Source organism: Bidens hawaiensis, unplaced genomic scaffold (genome assembly GCF_021521415.1).
Source record: "Bidens hawaiensis isolate Kalapana, Puna unplaced genomic scaffold, B.hawaiensis_p1.1 tig00019814_1, whole genome shotgun sequence".
In the NCBI taxonomy this organism is placed as follows: Eukaryota; Viridiplantae; Streptophyta; class Magnoliopsida; order Asterales; family Asteraceae; genus Bidens; species Bidens hawaiensis.
The window spans coordinates 395285-406095 of NW_027493013.1; positions in this window are offsets into that span (position 1 = coordinate 395285).

A 10811-nucleotide genomic window follows, 5' to 3' on the forward strand; every position below is an offset into this window, starting at 1 on the left:
ACGGGAAGGCTCTAGGGACATCAAATCGATCCAAATCTTTCGTAGGGTCATAAAATATTAGATGAAGGTCTCCAGGACCGAAAATATGGTCATTTTGGGTGAATAGCCCCATACTCAGTTTTTTCGGGCTAACGGTGAACATACCCTTTTTGGCTGTAGTATCAAAATTTCGAACGGGCCACGGAAAAGCTCTAGGGACATCAAATCGATCCGATTCTTTCGTAGGGTCATAAAATATTCGATAAAGGTCTCTAGAACCGAAAATATGGTCATTTTCGGTTAATAGCCCCATAATAAGATTTTTCGGGCTGACGGTGAACATACCCCTTTGGCCGTTGTAGCAAAACTTCAAATGGGCCACATGAAAGCTCGAGAGACATCAAATCGATCCGATTCTTTCGTAGGGTCATAAAATATTCGATGCAGGCCTCCAGGACCGAAATATGGTCATTTTCAGTGAATAGTCCCATACTCAGTTTTTTTTGTGCTAACGGTGAACAAAACCCCATGGCAGTAGTAGCAAAATTTCGAACGGGCCACCGGAAAGCTCTAGGGACATGAAATCGATCCGATTCTTTCGTAGGGTCATAAAATATTCGATGTAGGTCTCCAGGACCGAAAATATGGTCATTTTCGGTGGATAGCCCCATACTCAGTTTTTTCATGCTCACAGTGAACATACCCCTTTGGCCGTAGTAGCAAAATTTCGAAGGGCCACGAGAAAGCTCTAGAGACATCAAATTAGTCCGACTCTTTCATAGGGTCAAAAAATATTTTATGACCGACCATATTTTCGGTCTTGGAGACCTGCATCTAATATTTTATGACCCTACGAAAGAATCGGATCGATTTGATGTCTCTAGAGCTTTCCCATGGCCCGTTTGAATTTTTGCTACTACGGCCAAAGGGGTATGTTCACCGTCAGCACGAAAAAACTGAGTATGGGGCTATTCACCCAAAACGACCATATTTTTGGTCCTGGAGACCTGCATTGAATATTTTATGACCCTACGAAAGAATCAGACCGATTTGATGTCCCTAGAGCTTTCCCGTGGCCCGTTCGAAATTTTGCTACTACTGCCAAAGACTGTGAGCATGAAAAAACTGAGTATGGGGCTATTCACCGAAAATGACCATATTTTCGGTCCTGAAGACCTTTATCGAATATTTTATAACCCTATGAAAGAATCGGATCGATTTCATGTCCCTAGAGCTTTCTCGTTGCCCGTTCGAAATATTGAAACTACGGCCAAGGGGGTATGTTCACCGTCAGCCCGAAAAAACTGAGTATGGGGCTATTCACCCAAAATGACCATATATTCGGTCCTTGACACACGCATCTAATATTTTATGACCCTACGAAAGAATCGGATCGATTTGATGTCTCTAGAGCTTTCCCGTGGCCCGTTCGAAATTTTGCTACTACGGCCAGAGGGGTATGTTCACCGTCAGCCCGAAAAATCTAAGTATGGGGCTATTCACCGAAAATGACCATATTTTCGGTCCTGAAGACCTTTATCGAATGATTTATGACCCTATGAAAGAATCGGATCGATTTCATGTCCCTAGAGCTTTCCCGTTGCCCGTTCAAAATTTTGCTACTACGGCCATGGGGGTATGTTCACCGTCAACCCATAAAAACTGAGTATGGGGCTATTCACCCAAAATGACCATATTTTCGGTCCTGGACACATGCATATTTTTTTTAAGACCCTACGAAAGAATCGGATCGATTTGATGTCTCTAGAGCTTTCCCGTGGCCCGTTCGAAATTTTGCTACTACGGCCAGAGGGGTATGTTCACCTTCAGCCCGAAAAAACTGAGTATGGGGCTATTCACCCAAAATGACCATATTTTCGGTCCTGGAGACCTGCATCTAATATTTTATGACCCTACGAAAGAATCGGATCGATTTGATGTCCTTAGAGCTTTCGCGTGGCCCGTTCGAAATTTTGCTACTACAGCCAAAGGGGTTTGTTCACTGTGAGCATGAAAAAACTGAGTATGGGGCTATTCACCGAAAATGACCATATTTTCAGTCCTGAAGACCTTTTTCGAATATTTTATAACGCTATGAAAGAATCGGATCGATTTCATGTCCCTAGAGCTTTCCCGTTGCCCGTTCAAAATTTTGTTACTACGGCCAAGGGGGTATGTTCACCGTCAGCCCGAAAAAACTGAGTATGGGGCTATTCACCCCAAATGATCATATTTTCGGTCCTGGACACATGGATCTAATATTTTATGACCCTACGAAAGAATCGGATCGATTTGATGTCTCTAGAGCTTTCCCGTGGCTCGTTCGAAATTTTGCTACTACGGCTAGAGGGGTATGTTCACCGTTAGCCCGAAAAATCTGAGTATGGGGCTATTCACCGAAAATGGCCATATTTTCGGTCCAGGAGACCTGCATCTAATATTTTATGACCCAACGAAAGAATCGGATCGATTTGATGTCCTTAGAGCTTTCCCGTGGCCCGTTTGAAATTTTGCTACTACGGCCAAAGGGGTATGTTCACCGTCAGCACGAAAAAACTAGGTATGGGGCTATTCACCCAAAACGACCATATTTTCGGTCCTGGAGACCTGCATTGAATTTTTTATGACCCTACGAAAGAATCAGACCGATTTGATGTCCCTAGAGCTTTCCCGTGGCCCGTTCGAAATTTTTTTACTACGGCCAAAGGGGTATGTTCACTGTGAGCATGAAAAAACTGAGTATGGTGCTATTCACCGAAAATGACCATATTTTCGGTCCTGAAGACCTTTATCGAATATTTTATAACCCTACGAAAGAATCGGATCGATTTCATGTCCCCAGAGCTTTCACGTTGCCCGTTCGAAATTTTGCTACCACGGCCAAGGAGGTATGTTCACCGTCAGCCCGAAAAAACTGAGTATGGGGCTATTTACCCAAAATGACCATATTTTCGGTCCTGGACACATGCATCTAATATTTTATGACCCTACGAAAGAATCGGATCGATTTGATGTCTCTAGAGCTTTCCCGTGGCCCGTTCGAAATTTTGCTACTACGGCCAAAGGGGTATGTTCACCGTCAGCACGAAAAAACTGAGTATGGGCTATTCACCCAAAACGACCATATTTTCGGTCCTGGAGACCTGCATCGTATATTTTATGACCCTACGAAAGAATGGGACCGATATGATGTCCCTAGAGCTTTCCCGTGGCCGTTCGAAATTTTTCTACTACGGCCAAAGGGGTATGTTCACTGTGAGCATGAAAAAATGTGGTTGGGGCTATTCACCGAAAATGACCATATTTTCGGTCCTGAAGACCTTTATCGAATATTTTATGACCCTACGAAAGAATCAGATCGATTTCATCTCCCTAGAGCTTTCCCGTTGCCCGTTCGAAATTTTGCTCTACGGCCAAGGGGGTATGTACACCGTCAACCCGAAAAAACTAAGTATGGGGCAATTCACCCAAAATGACCGTATTTTCGGTCCTGGAGACCTGCATCTAATATTTTACGACCCTACGAAAGAATATCTGATCGATTTCATGTCTCTAGAGCTTTCCCGTTGCCCGTTCGAAATATTGCTACTACGGCCAAGGGGGTATGTTCACCGTCAACCCGAAAAAACTGAGTATGGGGCTATTCACCCAAAATGACCATATTTTCGGTCCAGGAGACCTGCATTTAATATTTTATAACCCTTCGAAATAATCAGACCGTTTTGATGTCCCTAGATCTTTCCCGTGGCCCGTTCGAAATTTTGCTACTACGGCCAAAGGGGTATGTTCACTGTGAGCATGAAAAAACTGAGTATGGGGCTATTCACCGAAAATGACCATATTTTCGGTCCTGGAGACTTCCATAGAATATTTTATGACCCTAGAAAAGAATCGGTTCAATTTGATGTCGATAAAGCTTTTTCCGTGGGCTTTTCAAAATTTTGCTACTATGTCCAATGGGATAGTTTACCGTCAGCCAGAAAAAACTGAGTATGGGGCTATTCACCGAATATGATCATATTTTCGGTCCTGGAGACCTGCATCTAATATTTTATGACCCTACGAAAGAATCGGATCGATTTGATGTCCCTAATGCTTTCCCGTGGAGCGTCCGAAATTTTGCTACTACGGTCAAAGGGGTATTTTCACCATCAGCCCGAAAAAACTGAGTATGAGACTATTCACCCAAAATGACCATATTTTCGGTCCTGGAGACCTGCATCTAATATTTTATGACCCTACGAAAGAATCGGATCGATTTGATGTCCCTAAAGCTTTCCCGTGGCACGTTCGAAATTTTGCTACTACAGCCAAAGGGGTATGTTCACTGTGAGCATGAAAAAACTGAGTGCGGGGCTATTCACCGAAAATGACCATATTTTCAGTCCTGAAGACCTTTATCGAATATTTTATAACCCTATCAAAGAATCGGATCGATTTCATGTCCCTAGAGCTTTCCCGTTGCCCGTTCAAAATTTTGCTACTACGGCCAAAATTGTATGTTCACCGTCAGCCCGAACAAATTGAATATGGGCCTATTCACCCAAAATGACCATATTTTAGGTCCTGGAGACCTGCATCGAATATTTTATGACCCTACGAAAGAATCAGACCGATTTGATGTCCCCAGAGCTTTCCCGTGGCCCGTTCGAAATTTTGCTACTACGGCCAAAGCGGTATGTTCACTGTGAGCATGAAAAAACTGAGTATGGGGCTATTCACCGAAAATGACCATATTTTCGGTCCTAAAGACCTTTATCGAATATTTTATAACCCTATGAAAGAATCGGATCGATTTCATGTCATTAGAGCTTTCCCATTGCCCGTTCGAAATTTTGTTACTACGGCCAAGGGGGTATTTCACCGTCAACCCTAAAAAACTGAGTATGGGGCTATTCACCCAAAATGACCATATTTTCGGTCCTGGAGAGCTGCATCTAATATTTTATGACCCTACGAAAGAATCAGATCGATTTGATGTCTCTAGAGCTTTCCCGTGGCCCGTTCGAAATTTGCTACTACGGCCAGAGGGGTATGTTCACCTTCAGCCCGAAAAATCTGAGTATGGGGCTATTCACCGAAAATGACCATATTTTCGGTCCTGGAGACCTGCATCTAATATTTTATGACCCTACGAAAGAATCAGACCGATTTAATGTCCCTAGAGCTTTCCCGTGGCCCGTTCGAAATTTTTCTACTACGGCCAAAGGGTTATGTTCACTGTGAGGATGGAAAATCTGAGTATGGGGCTATTCACAGAAAACGACCATATTTTCAATCCTGGAGACCTGCATCGTATATTTTATGACCCTACGAAATAATCGGACCGATTTGATGTCCCTAGAGCTTTCCCGTGGCCCGTTCGAAATTTTTCTATTACGGCCAAAGGGGTATGTTCACTGTGAGCATGAAAAAACTAAGTATGGGGCTATTCACCGAACATGACCATATTTTCGGTCCTGAATACCTTTATCGAATATTTTATGACCCTACGAAAGAATCAAATCTGACCATATTTTCGGTCCTGGAGACTTCCATAGAATATTTTATGACCCTAGAAAAGAATCGGTTCAATTTGTTGTCGATAAAGCTTTCCCGTGAGCTTTTCAAAATTTTGCTACTATGTCCAATGGGGTAGTTCACCGTCAGCCAGAAAAAACTGAGTGTGGGGCTATTCACCGAATATGATCATATTTTCGTTCCTGGAGACCTGCATCGAATATTTTATGACCCTACGAAACAATCGGATCGATTTGATGTCCCAAATGCTTTCCCGTGGATCGTTCGAAATTTTGCTACTACGGCCAAAGGCGTATTTTCACCGTCAGCCCGAAAAAACTGAGTATGGGACTATTCACCCAAAATGACCATATTTTCTGTCCTGGAGACCTGCATCGAATATTTTATGACCCTACGAAAGAATCGGATTGATTTGATGTCCCTAGATCTTTCCCGTGGCCCGTTCGAAATTTTGCTACTACGGCCAGAGGGATATGTTCACCGTCAGCCCGAAAAAACTGAGTATGGGGCTATTCACCGAAAATGACCATATTTTCGGTCCTGAAGACCTTTATCGAATATTTTATATCCCTATGAAAGAATTGGATCGATTTCATGTCTCTAGAGCTTTCCCGTTGCCCGTTCGAAATTTTGCTACTACGGCCAAGGGGGTATGTTCACCGTCAACCCGAAAAAACTGAGTATGGGGCTATTCACCCAAAATGACCATATTTTCGGTCCAGGAGACCTGCATTTAATATTTTATGACCCTACGAAATAATCAGACCGTTTTGATGTCCCTAGATCTTTCCCGTGGCCCGTTCGAAATTTTGCTACTACGGCCAAAGGGGTATGTTCACTGTGAGCATGAAAAAACTGAGTATGGGGCTATTCACCCAAAATGACCATATTTTCGGTCGTGAAGACCTTTATCGAATATTTTATAACCCTATGAAAGAATCGGATTGATTTCATGTCCCTAGAGCTTTCCCGTTGCCCGTTCGAAATTTTGCTACTACGGCTAAAATTGTATGTTCACCGTCAGCCCGAACAAATTGAGTATGGGGCTATTCACCCAAAATGACCATATTTTCGGTCCTGGAGACCGGCATCGAATATTTTATGACCCTACGAAAGAATCAGACCGATTTGATGTCCCTAGAGCTTCTCGTGGCCCGTTCAAAATTTTGCTACTACGGCCAAAATGGTATGTTCACCGTCAGCCCGAACAAATTGAGTATGGGGCTAATCACCCAAAATGACCATATTTTCGGTCCCGGAGACCTGCATCTAATATTTTATGACCCTACGAAAGAATCAGACCGATTTGATGTCCCTAGAGCTTTCCCGTGGCCCATTCGAAATTTTGCTACTACGGCCAAAGGGGTATGTTCACTGTGAGCATGAAAAAACTGAGTATGGGGCTATTCACCCAAAATGACCATATTTTCGGTCGTGGAGACCTACATCTAATATTTTATAACCCTACGAAAGATACGGATCGATTTGATGTCCCTAGAGTTTTCCCGTGGCCCGTTTGAAATTTTGCTACTACGGCCAAAGAGGTATGTTCACCGTTAGCACGAAAAAACTGAGTTTGGGGCTATTCACCCAAAACGACCATATTTTCGGTCCTGGAGACCTGCATTGAATATTTTATTACCCTACGAAAGAATCGGACCGATATGATGTCCCTAGAGATTTCCCGTGGCCGTTAGAAATTTTGATACTACGGCCAATGGTTATGTTCACCGTCAACCCGAAAAAACTGAGTATGGGGCTATTTACCTAAAATGACCATATTTTCGGTTCTGAAGACCTTTATCGAATATTTTATAATCCTACGAAAGAATCGGATCGATTTCATGTCCCTAGAGCTTTCTCGTGGCCCGTTCAAAATTTTGCTACTACGGCCAAGGGGTAGTTTACCGTCAACCCGAAAAAACTGAGTATGGGGCTATTCACCCGAAATGACCATATTTTCGGTCCTGGAGGCCTGCATCTAATATTTTATGACCCTATGAAAGAATCGGATCGATTTGACGTCTCTAGAGCTTTCCCGTGGCACGTTCGAAATTTTGCTACTACGGCCAAAGGAGTATGTTCAACGTCAGCCCGAAAAAACTGAATATGGGGCTATTCACCCAAAATGACCATATTTTCGGTCCTGGAGACCTGCATCTAATATTTTATGACCCTAAGAAAGAATCGGATCGATTTGATGTCCCTAGAGCTTTCCCGTGGCCCGTTTGAAATTTTGCTACTACGGCCAAAGGGGTAAGTTCACCGTCAGCACGAAAAAACTGATTATGGGGCTATTTACCAAAAATGACCATATTTTCGGTCCTGGAGACCTGCATCTAATATTTTATGACCCTACGAAAGAATCGGATCGATTTGATGTCCCTAGAGCTTTCCCGTGGCCCGTTTGAAATTTTGCTACTACGGCCAAAGAGGTATGTTCACCGTCAGCACGAAAAAACTGAGTATGGGGCTATTCACCCAAACCAACCATATTTTCGGTCCTGGAGACCTGCATTGAATATTTATGACCCTACGAAAGAATCAGACTGATTTAATGTCCCTAAAGCTTTCCCGTGGCCCGTTTGAAATTTTGCTACTACGGCCCAAGGGGTGTGTTCACTGTGAGCATGAAAAAACTGAGTATGGGGCTATTCACCGAAAATGACCATATTTTCGGTCTTGAAGACCTTTATCGAATATTTTATAACCCTATGAAAGAATCGGATCGATTTCATGTCCCTAGAGCTTTCCCATTGCCCGTTCGAAATTTTGCTACTACGGCCAAGGGGGTATGTTCACCGTCAACCCGAAAAAACTGAGTATGGGGCTATAAACCCAAAATGACCATATTTTCGGTCCTGGAGACCTGCATCTAATATTTTATGACCCTACGAAAGAATCGGATCGATTTGATGTCTCTAGAGCTCTCCCGTGGCCCGTTTCTAAATTTTACTACTACGGCCAAAGGGGTATGTTCACCTTCAGCCCGAAAAAACTGAATATGGGGCAATTCACCCAAAATGACCATATTTTCGGTTCTGGAGACCTGCATCTAATATTTTATGACCCTACGAAAGAATCAGATCGATTTGATGTCCCTAGAGTGTTGGTACATGATGTCAGTAGTTCAGTATATAGTGTCTGTAATCGAGTTAGTATGTTTTGAATTTGGATTTAAGCGAAGTTGTCTCACAAGTTCGCCTGATATGAGCGAACTTGTGGAACAAGCGAAGTTAGTGACAACTTCGCCTAAACATGTTAGGCGAATTTGTCGTATGTTATAAGTGTTTAGCTGCGGCTAGGTTTTAGATACAAGTTGTTCATTACGTGTAATCAGTGATCGGTGTATCACGTGTTATCAGTTGCAATATAACGTGTTCTTGGTTTATTGTAACGTGTGTTTGATTGTGTTTAACGTGTATTGTCTTCTACGCTCGTATCGTCTTACGTAGGGATTCCGCACCTACGTAGAACGAGATATTCCGTGTAGATCCGGCTGGGAACCTACAATTGGTATCAGAGCTTTTGCTCGTGATTGTGTGGTTCGGGATTATCACACGGGTGTAGAAATCGTTCCGTTTGACTATTCGCGGGACGAGTTTACGTTAATATACCGAGTTTTTGTGTCCTACTCATCTCCCACCATCAAAAACAACCCATTACACCTTCGTTTACCTCGCAAAATGTCAAAATCAAACCTGCAAAAAACAATTGTTCATCAGGCGAAGTTGCCGCCACTGTTTGTAGGGTTTAGGCGAAGATATAAGGTTAAGCGAAGTTATTAACAACTTCGCCTACCTCACAAGTTCGCTTAACTTAAGCGAAGTTAAGAATTAAAGCGAAGTTAAGACTTAAGCGAAGTTAAGTTTAACTTCGCCTACAGTACTGTTCAGAATAAAATTTTTATTTTTGGTTTCTTCGAGTGATCGTTCGTATTTCTTCCAAAGATGACTTCTATAAATATTACGGAACTGGTAAAAATGGAGGTGGAAGCAGGTTCAGCTACTAAGGCACCGAAAATGCTTAAGGGTACCGATTTCGTGGCTTGGAAAGATCGGTTTGAGCAGTATGTTAAATATCAAGATGCTAAGATGTGGGTGTGCATTCAAGATGGATACATTCCACCAAAGGCTTTGTATGAGGGTCGTGAACAAATTAAGAAATACAATAAGATGGAAGAGGAAGAAAAGAAGATGTATGAGGCTGAAAGCAAAGCTCATGCTGCGATAACAATGGCTCTTCCACAAGAGATTCTTCACACCTTCAGGAAATATAAAACCGCTAGAGAGTTATGGGAAGCACTTGAAAACCGATTTGAAGGTAATGTGGGGATACGTGCATCCAAGATTAAGCTACTCAAAACCCAATTCTTGGTGTTCAAGTATTTGAAGAATGAATCACTTGATGATATCATCACTATATATTATCACCTGATGACCGAACTCAGCAATTATTCCATTGTTTACAAAGAAGAGGAGATCGTGGAAAAACTCCTTGATGCTCTCCCACCGAAATGGGATATGTACACTGTCTTGATGAGAAAAGATAAAGAGTTTGCCAACATTGACTTGGAAACAGCAGTCAACAAACTACGAACTTTTGAACTTAACAATTTTCGAAAAGAGACACCAACTGATCAGGTTCAGGATCCGGGAATGTATGGTGCAAAAGTTAATTCAAGTTCAAGTTCGAAGTCAGAATCATCTGCTTACTACTCAAAGGGAGACTCGAGCTCTAACTCAACTTATGAAGGTCATGCAACTCTCAACATGAATGGTGATGTGTGTTTCGTAGCTGGTGGAACAAACACTTCTAAACCTCAAACAACAAAGGGTAGTTTTTCTTCAAGTGTTCCGAACAACAACTACTCTCAGATGCCTATGAGTGTTAAATCTGCTGAACAGCAGTTTGCTCTCTATGCATCTTTCATTGCTTCTTACGAAAATTACATTAAAGGTAAAATCGTTGATCCTGCAACTCTAGACGAAGACTATGATCAGATCGATGCTGATGATCTGGAGGAAATGGATCTGCAATGGCAGATGGCGATGATAGTAAGAAGAGTTAAAAGGTTTATGAAGAAGACTGGTAGAAAGTTTGTTGGCGAAAGACCAGGGTTTGATAAGTCAAAGGTTCGGTGTTATAACTGTCAACAGAATGGACACTTTGCTAAAGAATGCACAAATGAACGAGTAGAACGTAGTCAGAACAGGACAACACAACCGAATGGGGGAAGTAATGAAAATAAGGCTATGATATCCAGACAGAACGGGGAATACAATTGGAATCTGCAAGTTGAGGAAGTGTTA